Source organism: Scatophagus argus, chromosome 12 (genome assembly GCF_020382885.2).
Source record: "Scatophagus argus isolate fScaArg1 chromosome 12, fScaArg1.pri, whole genome shotgun sequence".
NCBI classification, from domain to species: domain Eukaryota; kingdom Metazoa; phylum Chordata; class Actinopteri; family Scatophagidae; genus Scatophagus; species Scatophagus argus.
This window is the reverse complement of record NC_058504.1, coordinates 5,373,684-5,386,345: the sequence shown is the minus strand read 5'-3', so window position 1 is coordinate 5,386,345 and position 12,662 is coordinate 5,373,684.

Here is a 12,662-nt window from a genome sequence, read left to right as displayed (position 1 = left end):
GCTGTTAATTCTAATGCAAAAAAAGCCTTGTTATATGGTCATATAAGTTATGAAGCATAAAGAGATAGATGATCAGCAAATGCCCGTCTGTTTGCTGATTGTCTTAAGACAATGTAGTTTGGCCTGATTTTTAACCCTACACCTTGTCTTGGTATGCCAGAGCTGGATTTCCGCACTACCTTGGTATTTTGCCAGTGCGTTAAACTAATTTAAACCAGTTAAAGTTGTCAAGGTCAGATGTCCACAGCTCACTTGTGCTCTTGTTAAATACAGAGCGACATGTGTTGGAAATGTTGTCCATGGCATATTCTGTTGTTTCTTATTGAAAATGGCAATACCAGTGCATTGAGATGTTTTATTGCTGAGTCAGACATTACCCACTTTCACGCTATTTCTAACCCTTCTAAAGTAGCCAAAGGTTAACCCTTAACCTCAAAGTAATTATAAACAAAATGTTTTTTACTCATCAAGTGCTCTGGCTTTACTATTTTAGTAGACCATGTTTACCTCTATATTGAATATCATTAGTGGCATGTATCAAATAAAATGTGAAATGCAGCAAACTTGTATTCAGTACAAAGTTCATTGTCCCACCAGGACTGGACATTTGGCTTTGTCTCACCAATAAAGGTTTAAGCAGTAAAAGCAATTAATATAACACAATAAAATAAATCCACTCATAAAAACCCAGCAACATCGAAATATATGTGCAAAAGCAATAGAGTGTGAAAGATAAAGTGATAAAATCTTGATTTTATGTACCATTTCCAAGTTTGATGCATGACCATGAAGTGTGAGCATACAGCTACGGCTGCATTATTGCCCCAACATCAACTGCCACTTGCTACATGTTTAAAATACATGGCACATTTAAAACACAGAATGATTCAGACTTTTGTCATTCCTCACGATGAATCATTTTGCTCTTGTGTGCTCTGTGTACTGAAAAAATGGTACTCTGTGGGACTAAAAAAATGTCAGTGAAAGAATGTGTTTAATCGTCTTTGCATTTCAAAGCACAACTGAACTGAAACTGTAAAACATTTCCTTCCCATCTTCCTTCACTTCATTGTAGCCCGTTAGAGGAATTTTCTCCCTCTCCTTTATGTCACTGACTGATGGATGTCCATCATTTGTGCCTGTGTTAAGTGTTAGAGAAATTGTGTGTTGCTTCTGATCCGTTTTGAGTTGAATCTCATGAAGGTCATAAGACCATCTTTCCTCTTGTTTTTGATTATGTTTTTTTCATTTTCAGCATTAAGAGAGTGCTGGGGCCTTTATTTTATCTGTTACTGTAGTACCTCTGCACATGACTTAATATGAAGTGTTGTATACTGCAATACACAAAAATATTCAAGACTGAAAAGCACACATGGTTGCATGTTTCAATCCTAGACAGACCAGTGCCAAAAAAGTCTAAAACATTAAGAATGGAAAGTGCCTGCACACTGACACTGCAACTACTCCCAAACCATATGAATTTGTTAACACCTACGCATCAGTGGTGTGTCAGCCATACTGGATTAATGAAGAAGTGTAAAGACAAGTTTGTTTGTTTGGTTTTAAATTGTGTCAGTTATTTGGGATTAAGAGCACATTTCCTCAGAGGCGTAACAGATAAGGGCATTCATGTCTGACTTTTATAAAATAAAATATTTTAGATTTTATTTGATATTTGGTATGAGACATTTTTTTTATCCCATATTAAGTCAATATAATTGCTTAACAACATCTAACACTGAGTTTAGAAGGTAAAGACATGCACCGTATGTCTCTTCTACATATTATATTATTGTTACTAATCTTTTGCAGGGCACAATATCGACTGAATACATTTGTTATAAAGCTAATTGTGATTAATAAACACACAAAACAACAGGACAAGATATCAGGACAACAGGACAACCATTTAACATATAACCCACCTCTCAGATTTTAAAAATAGAAATAAATATTCTATTATTTGCATTTTTTGCATCTGCTTCAGCTGAAAAAAATGCAAAATAAACCATAAATTATGAGTTTACATCAGCTTAAAATTTGACAGAATAAATGCCACTAACATCAAAATACCAAATCCAAGAGGTAGTTCATTAGGCTGGTTGCTATTGATGTACAAACTTCCTTCAGCAAACAACATGAAGCGGCCATTGTTCCCCAGCAGATGAGTCAGAGCTGCACTAAGCATAGACTGCAGTGCTCACTGTATTATGCCCGAGCTGTCCATTAATATTCTTTTCATGCTCGTGATCAAAGCAGAAGATGGGGCATCTGCACGCTTGACATTTATTCATGGCTGCATACGTCTTACCAGAAATGATGTAACAAGACTCTGCAGTCACACTAATGTCCCTGTGAGGCTATAACACTAATTACACAACAGAAAACAACACTGGATGGATGAAAAACACAGAGACGAATTTGTAATCCTTCTTTTTTGTTGTTGTTTCATTCTATTAGTTAGTTTGTCTCTGACAACATTCATTGAGTGGCAGGGGAAAAAAAGAGCAGATACTGAGTTGATATAGAGTTTAGAACACAATGAAGAAAGGGTAACATTAAGTGGCAAAAGTGTTGATACTGGAAGTGTCAGTAAAATTTTCACAGGCAGCGTATTACATTTTCTTTTTGCTAAAATATTTGGTCTTTCAATACAACATCTGCTTATAGTGACTACAGCATTAATAGGCTTTTTAAGGATAATGTTTAGGCACTAGCAGTGCTTGCTTAAGCTTAGGGAAAGATCGAGGTCTTGATTTAATGTAGAAAATGTCTGCAGTGGCTTGAATCTGGAGGTACAGTTTCCCTGTTAAGATCTAAACAAAACCACAATGCTTCTGCTTACCTTAATTAAACTACTTTGTTGCAGGGCCCACAGCACAGACATGATTCAGGATGCTAACCTCAGTCTCTGGAGTCAATGTCCTGCTGCCTTGTACAGCCACCAGCCACCTGGACCATCTCCCAGTGACTCTGGTGCCATTACTAAACATTTCATTCTCTTAAAGAAATGTTGCCTCTTGACGTGATCCATCCTGCTGCTAGGTTTTTCATCACAATGCAATTGGGAAAACCATTACGTACTAAATAAACCAAGAGATAGGGTTGGACAATGACTGGACAATGACGAACAGTACTGGATACTTGTGGCATCGGATGTACTTTGCATGTTAATGTGCTAATGTGAACATGTTAGTATTCATTAGGCTTTAATAAGCACTGTACGACAGCAACCTACAACATGAGGCATATTAGAAGATTAACTTCATGTCACTTTTGTACTGAGCTAGGACCGACAGCAAATCTGTGTCTTTTTATGAACTGAAGAATCATCCATCAATTAAGGGACATGACCGACAAAATTAAGGATATTGCTTAAATCTTTCAAAATGAAATTAATTTCTTCTAATACAGGAGAAATACATGATTCTTCCAAGTGTATATTTTACTGAAGTCCAAATGTCTGTGGACCTTGCAAATACAAGAAGTGAAAAGACTAAGAAACTTACAGCATGTGCCACAAGAGGTAAAATGAGTTTACATGTGTCAACCCAAACCAGGTTTTCTTGAGTTACTGTGCTGAGAATAGAATTTTCTGTGCATTTAGCCTACATGCAGCTTAAACTGTATCATTGATTGATGTGTATGCCACATCTGTATTTTATACCTTGATACTTGTGATACCTGAGCTGAATCCCCACAACTAACATGACACTTCCATTCCACTGATGAATTTATCTGAAGGACAGCATCTAGATCACGACACGTGGAAATTCATTTCACGTATCCGTGTTTATTCAATGATTCTGATCCATCTGGACAAACATTCACTGCTCCAGAAGGGAAAAAAAAGTTTATGGGTGTAAACACAAGAAAACTGATCTTAAAAGGGTGAACATCCATCCACTCTTTCTGCAGTGTGCTGAAGATTGAAGTTTTTTTTTTTTTTTCTTTCAGGGAAACTTAATAACATTCAGCATCTCAATAGTATTTCCTCAGAGGCTTTGAGTCTCTCATGAGACTCTTTTCGTCTAAAAAGCAAGCAGAAATAACAGCAAGGTGATTTCCATTACAATATAATGACAAATCATTCATCAATTTCTGCTCCATCACATGTGAAAAACCCAAAGAAAGAGGAGAGGCTGATTATTTTAGATGAAAGTAGACCACGCAGATGACTTCCATCAAACACCAGACAGTAGGAGAACCACTGAGACATGATGGAGAGAATTCAGTTTGAACATTCCCAAAACCCACAAAATACCAGCTGACCTTACTGTCGTTTATGACCTTAAAATATGTTTTTTTCACAGCTTCATTGTCAAAAGAGTGCATTTATATGTACATGATAGTCATTTATCTGTACTAGTTAAGGGAAATGCATGATTTACAGATAAAATCCTACAGATACAATCAGCACAGGTTCGAGGTGGACATGACCAGAAGTAAAATATAGTCACAATCAGCCCTTCTGTGCCTGAAATAATGTTGAACGGTGGACAGAAAACATTATGATCTCACAGTGAAATTGACCTTTGAGCTTTTGAAGATAAAATGCCATCACTTCGTAGGATACTATTAGACATTTGTGTGAATGTTTGACTTAATCTTAATCAACTTCTAATCAGTATACTTCTATAATAAAGAAGTTCTCTTGAGGCATTCTCCATACAATACAATGTGGGAATGCAAATTTTAAGGCTGACTTGGAAAAATGTGAACTTATTCTTTCAGAATCTTGAAAAAATCAGTAGTATATCCCCTCAGTTGTTGTTCTTGCCTGAATTAAGGGTAAAATATGAAATGGTTATTCAGCTATGTTCAAAGATTGGTTTTACTTGCAGACAAGCAGTTGTTTTGTGAGCGAAGGTGTTGAAAATTCTCATATGGAAAGTCTGACACCTTAGAGAGCAGCACCTCACATTTTCCAAAAATAATCATCCCAATCAATTATGCAAAATCAGACAGATCCCTGCTCTTTCTCTCACTCCTAAAGGGACAACAAATCTCAGTTTTGCTCTCTTGGTCAAGAGTTTTGTTGTTCAGTGGCGTGTCACTCACTCAGTAAGTATTTCTGTCCATTAATAACCTGTCCTGAATATTCTGTGGCATATTCAGCCACAGAGTGACGATGATCCTCTTTCTCCCACCTGTTATCTTCCCAGGGGTTTTTATTGATGGTAATGCTACCCAGGCTCTCATCCTGAGCTTCCATCAAACTCCCTAATGGACCTCCTGGAGCACTGTTGTGAACGGACAGAAACGTGAAGAAAAAAAACAACAAATTCTCTGCATCATTCATGTGTTGCAGACTGATTTTATTTTTATCTTTTCATTCAAAACACTTTCTTGGATGTCACTAAAAAGAATGTCATCTTGGGTGTATCCAGTATGCTTACTCAATTTGAGGTTATCAACATGCGCATATGTATATGAAAATACACATATGCGCATGTTGAGTATAAAAATACACATATGCACATGTTGATAACCTCAAATTGAGTAAGCATACTGAGCTGAGATGTTTTTCTAAAATCAGACTGGGGACAACAGAAACATACATGACTGTGACAAAACTACTCATTATAATTTCACAGATCCAGAGCCACAATAAAATATCTTTCATTTAGCATTTAAACACTGAGCTACTGTATTATCATGATGATCATCCTGCTGGCTATCTGACCTTATTATCATAATTGCCTCTCGACTATATAAGGATTCCCTATTGACTGTAAATACAGTATGTGCTTATACATTCTTTCGGGATCAGAATGCCAGTAAAGGTGATTCTTTTCATGGTGCCACCACAGAGAGGGAAAAGTGGAGCAAGATCCTGTTCCAGAGTCATCCACATATTTGTATATCGATGTCTCTATAGATGGACAGATAGATAGAGATGGTTTTCATTATGCCATATCATAACATTTCTTTTGTTTCAACATCCTATAAAAATAGGATGTTGAAACAACTGCAGGAATACCACACACAAAAATGAACCCTGCTGAGTCTATAATAGCAGAGTACGTATTGACGTCACTTGTGCACATACTATAACACTCCTCCTCCAAACAAACCTGTCACGCCTGCTTCAAACAGGGGATATGTGACAGTGGGAGGACGACAAATGTAAGTAGAGTAACTTAACTGAAGTTACACACTGAACAGTCAGGGATCTGTGGGTGTTGAAATATGGTCATATAATTTGTTTACTCACACATGCAACATCAGGGAAGTCCAATAAACAAAGTATGAAGGCAACCAAGAGCTGACACACGTGATCTCAGCAACATCTCGCCAAATCCAGTCAAAGAGGCAGTCAGCATAACTAACGCAAAATGGAAACTACATGTCTCTACATGTCAAGGTTTTAACACTGGAACCCCACTGTCTCGCTGAATTGCGGTGGTCCATTTGCTTCAGTTTTCTAAAGCCTTTGGCAGTTTGTAAAAACCTAAGCCTCACTTCCTCCTCAATCCATTTGTTCAGTCAATTGCACAACACTTCTTTAGTATGTATGCAGTTTTATTTTTGTCTTGTCTTGTTTTGTTTCTAAATGTGCCAGTGCCTGAATGTCTTTATCTTTGTCACAGTAAAATCATTATGACACCTGTGATTTTTGTGCCCACTTGCACTGCATTTGAGTAGGCTCTAAAAATAAATGCATGTACATACTTTCTTGTTCATTTAGTTAAACTTCATTTATTTCTGTGATTCTCTGTGATTGTTCAAGAGGTGTTTTGTAAAGGGCCATTTGGATCTCACCACACAAGTTGACAGCTCATCTCCTAGCAACACCAGCCCTCAAATGGTCATCAAAGCACCCAGCCAGAGGCCTGAAGCTTAGATGCTGTTTTCAAAAATATGTCCGAACACTATTTTATTAATTTGTGATAAATGGAAATATATGTACAATAGCTGTAGTGCCATTATAGTTTATTTCTCTTTATACAAACCATGAGCTGAATGCAAATTTCAACCCAAATACAGAATTACCTCCATAGTGGGATGGTAAATCCTTTTGCTCAATGCTCAAGCACAAACATAAACCCATAAACACACACACACACACACACATTGGATTGTTATTATATCAACACCCTTTAATGCCACACGGAGCTGATCACCCTGTGGATACAAACCTCTTTCTGCTACATTCAAATATCAGATCATCTCACTGGAACACTCTCTTTAATTGACATATGTCACCCTCCAATTTGCCAATGGCCACTTCTAGCTATTTTCTCTTCTGTTGATTGCTTGAGGCACTTGCTACCATCTTGCTTCTTTTTTTTTTACTCTGGAATTAGAGGCACAGGGGGCCCCAAAGATGTAACAGCCTCCCTTGATGAGTAGACAGCAGCTTGAACACAAAGCAGACACACCAGGGAGTGCTGGAACTGACACATTCATAAATGTCATAAAAAGACTGTAGTGAATCTGATCATAAACGCAGTTCTTCATGCGTCAAAAGGGATTTTTGAAGTTAAATACATGGGTAAAAGTCTTACTTTTCAGCTCATTCTCTCTATTTTGGCAACATGGTGGTGCGCATAGAAGCAGCAGCTCAGTGCTCCCTAAGACGATTCTGTGCTTGGATGTTGTTTGTTGTGATTTGTGTGCTTGAGTTAGATGTGAGTGAGTGGAAGCTCTCCTACAGTCGAGAAGAACTTCTTCACACTGGAATGTGAAGACAAATACCAAGGAACTGGTGGTGGACCTGAGGGGGACTAAGGCTCCAGTGACCCCTATCAATATCAAAGGGGCCACTGCGGAGGTGGTGGAGGAGTACAAATACCTGGGGGTGTACTTGGACCACAAACTGGACTGGTGCAAGAACGTGGACATGGTCTACAGAAAGGGCCAGAGCCGCCTCTTTTTTCTGAGGCGGCTGAAGTCCTTCAACATCTGCAGGACGATGCTGAGGATGTTCTATGAGTCGGTGGTGTCCAGTGGTGTCCACAAACCAGTAGCACTCATACCAATAGTCACAAAATGTTTTGAGAGATTGATTTTGAGGCACATTAAATCCACCCTCCCAAGCAAAATGGATTAGCACCAATATGCCCACAAGGCAAAATGGTCCACTGTAGATGCTATTGCCACAGCCCTACATACAGCACTGACACACCTGGACCAAAAAGGGATGTATCAAAGAATGCTATTCATAGATTACAGCTCTGCATTTAATACCATTGTTCCCAGCAGGCTGGTCACAAAATGCTTGACCTAGGACTCAGTAGCACTTTATATATGTGGATTTGGTATTTCCTTTCCAACCCCCCACAGACTGAGACTTACCGCACACCTCTCTTCCAGCCTGTATCTTGCACCATGCTGCCTCAAGGTTGTGTACTGAGCCCATTGCTTTAATCACGTTATACTTTGGACTGCGCCTCCTCCCACCCCACAAATACAACAATTAAATTGGCCGATGACACAACAGAAGGGGGGATGATTTCCAGCAATGATGATACTGCCTGCAGAGACTAAATCTGTAAGTTAACAGAAGGGTGCACGAACAACAATCTCACACTGAATATAAAAAAGACAGAAGAACCATTGATCCACATTAGGATACACTGTGAGGACCCTGCTCCTTTCACCACTAGAGGAGAAGATATGGAGAGGGTTTCTAGCTTTAAGTTTTTGAGAAACCACATCACAGAGGACCTCACAGTGACAGCCACCACCACTGCTCTGGATTAAAAGGCCCAACAGCTGATCTACTTTTTAAGCTCAAGTCCCTTTATCACTGTTGCATAGAGAGCATATTGACACACTGTTTAACAGCGTGGTATGTCAACTGCACAGAGGTAGACAGGAAAAATCTACAAAGAGTCATAAACACAGCACGAAAGATAATCAGACCCCCCTGCCCATTCTGGAGGATGTCTGCAGGACACAAAACAGAGCCAATAGCATCCCGAGAGGTGAGGCCCACCCCTGTGACCACCTCTTTTTCCTGCTCCTATCAGGTGGTTCAGAGCCATCAAAGCGCACACAACAAGACTGAAAAATAGCTTCTTTCCAAGAACTATAACTGAACTCAAACAAACACTGCATCACCACTTGACTCTTTCTAACCTATCCTTTATCATCTCTTAAAGTAGAATATCTGTGGCTCATTTAGTGCAGTATTATTTTACCATTTTACTTAAGTATTTTATTTGTGTTGGCTTTTATATTCTTTTTTTAATAAGAATAAGTGTGTAGTTTTGAACAATTGATTTTTTTTAGGCACTACAAATTTCATTGTACTCTTTTTGTGCAATGACAATAAAGTCTGATTCTGATTCTTTGGGTTTTGCCTCTTATCCAGAGCTTGTGGACAACCTTGATCAGACAAATGATTTCATCCTGTCACTGCTCTGTACAGTTACAAAGGACAAAGAACACAGGAGTGTGGTTGTCAAGGCAACATGGTTATAGAAGGCAAAAGGCAGATGTGTGCGTACACACACTTGCACCTACGCACCCACTTACTCTTTGCCAATTGCAGCTTTGCCTGGCTTGATGATGTTCTGCCTGAGAGGACTCAGAGTTACTGTATTGTCATTAGAAGCAGGCGAGGGCCAAGAGCAAGGCTAAAGAGACATGATGCTCAAAAGACACAGACACAAAATCAAAAAAAAATATATGTTTTTTTTCACCTATTCATAGACTAATTGACGTCATTAAATTAAAGTGTCAGCTCATTTAAAGAACAGCAGTTTTATATAATCCTCTTAATGCTTATCTCAAATGCCATGCAGATCTTTTGCCTTGGTGTTTTTACCCACAGAGGCTTCTGCTTCAAGTTAACCTGACTGTTTTGTGGTCTAAGTTATCTAAAAATTAGATTGAAAAACCCAATAGCATAACAAGTCCTCAAGTCTTTTGTGCTTTTGTCATGTCTTTTAACTTCTTCTGCATTAAGCTTTTCACATGTCATTTAGAGAAACAAATTTCAAAAATGAAGTGGATGGTGGATGGGTAAAACTAAAGCAGCACCCCAGTGCCCTGAGTGAAAGTGAAAGTTAATGTTGACCTATTTTGTCTGTAACATATGGTAAGTCAAGTCATGATCCTTCAAATTTAATGTATTGAACATATTTAACTTACACCACAAATATAGCATAAGTAATTTTAACTTAAACCAGGCATTTTGTATGTCTAAACCTAACCAAACTGCAATGATAAGTCATGTGACTTCTTTCTTTTCTGCACATCCAGAAAATTTGGACAACTTTAAACATAATAATCCACAGAGGTAGCTCTTAACAGATTTATTAGGGAAGTTATGTCCCCCATGTCCCCCACGGAGTCACGCCTTGTGTTGTGGTTATGTTTTGTCCTTTGGTTTCTAGTCCATGTGCCATGTTTCTTGGTGTCTTGTCATGTGTATTTGTTCCATGTGTTATGTTCAAGGTTTTTGTCATGTCCTCTTTTATTTTGAAAGCGTCATTTCCTGTGTGTCTCTGTTTCATGTATCTTTACTTTGGTTCATCTCGATTACTTGCTCCTCAGCCCTCTTCACCAGTGCTTTTTGACAATATTCCCCCATTTGGCATTTGATGATGGTGGTGGAAAAAGCTGCTGGACACATTCAGAGTCTCCCATATAGGTGTTGAACTGGTTTGAGATCTGGAGATGAAGACTTGAAAATTATAAGATAAGATAAGATAAGAACTTTATTGATCCCGCAGGAAATTGTTTTGCCAGGGTTGCAATACAAAGAAACATACAAAAGCAATTTCCCCACAAAATATAATAATATATAAAAAAATAACAGAGTACTATAAAAAAATAACAGAGTATATAGTATATACATGAGATATAGATAGATAACAGCAGATAAGGTGCAGAATGGCAACGAATAAGGTGCGGATATAATCTTAAAGTGTTAATTGTAGTCTCCTCAGAAGGAAAAGGCGACTCTGCCCTTTCTTGTAGAGAGCATTGGTGTTGACTGTCCAGTCCAGTTTATTGTCTATGTGGACCCTTAGATACTTGTAGCAGTCCACAGTGTCCACCTCAGTACCCCTGATGTTGATATGGTTGTGGGGGGTACTCATCTTCCTGAAGTTCACCCGCAACACTTTAGTTTTCCCTATGTTGAGCTGCAGGTGGTTCTGTGCACACCACTCCACGAAGCTGTGCGCCACACCTCGGTATTCGGCTTCCTGGTCACCGGTGATGCAACCCACAATGGCAGAGTCATCTGAAAACTTCTGCAGATGGCAGGATTGTGAGCTGTACCTGAAATCCAAGGTGTACAGTGTGAACAGATAGGGCGAGAGGACCGTCCCCTGAGGAGCCCCTGTGCTGCTCAGTATGGTGTCTGAGGTGGTGTTCTGTGGCCTCACGTACTGTGGCCGGCCAGTGGGGTAGTCCCCAATCCAGGTGACTTATCTGCATCCAGGTCATTACCTGCATGTCCAGGAGCTTACTGCAGAGTAGAGCATGTCTTATGGTGTTAAAAGCACTGGAAAAGTCAAAGAACATGACTCTTACAGTGCTGCCTGCCCTGTCGTCAACTCCAATACGTGGCTGGTATGCGAACTGTAGGGGGTCCAGGTATGGTTCCACTACTGATCGGACATGCTTTAAGACTAGCCTCTCCAGTAACTTCATGGTGTGTGATGTCAAGGCCACGGGTCTGTAGTCACTGTGTGAGTTTGAATAGTTGTTCTTTGGCACCGGAACCTGGCATGTTGTTTTCCACAGAGCAGGAACGACCATCATGCTTTTTCTAACAGGCTCTGACCTGTTAGGAAAAGACAATGGTGTTGGAGGGGTGTTAAGAGGGAGGGGCTGAGGCTGAAGTCCACAGTGGTGAGGAGGGATGGGGTAGTAGTCCAGGAGGTGTGATGACCCCTGGAGAGGTGTTGGAGGTGTGGATGAGGGGTGGGAAGTGTACACAAGATCAAACCTGTTGAAGAACAGGTTTGTCCACCCATCACTGCCGCAGTCTTTGTTCCTTGACCAGTGATGCTTCTCATCCCATTCCACACCTTCCTGGTGTTGTTTTGAGCCAGTTTGCTCTCCAGCTTTCTCCTATACTGCTCCTCGCCGTCCTTGACCCTGCAGGGTCTTCATAGCTTCCTGTGGCCACCTCCGAAAAGTTCTTGTGGTCACTGAACTGCAGGGATGTACTGGGGCTTGAGGTAAACTAAGTTGTGGTTTGATTTGCCCACGGGGGTGGGGGGCTATGGTGGTGTATGCTTCCTTCACATTAGAATATATCAGATCCACCATAAAGTTCTAAGTCCTCTAGGTGATGTAGTCAAAGGCAGCTTGCTGTTTTAGGCTTGAGGACTTTTCACCAAGAGTTTTCATTAATTTATTGTCTCATTCATATGCAAGTCCCACCCATCAGATATTTATTTTACATATGTAGCGATGTGGACAGTCTCAGGGCACACGCACAGTGAAGACCTATACCTAATCAATGATTCATATATTTAAATTTCATTACAGCATTCTCTTGCTAGCTCCATAGCTTGTCTTGGTCTTCTAAAGAACACAGTAATGTCACTAAATTTAAATTACAGCTCATATGATGTGTGCAAAGAGCAAGGCAAGTTATTTGGACAACTTTAAACATAATAATCCACAGAAGTAGCTCTTAACAGATTTATTAGGGAAGTTATGTCCCCCATGTCCCCCACGGAGGCACG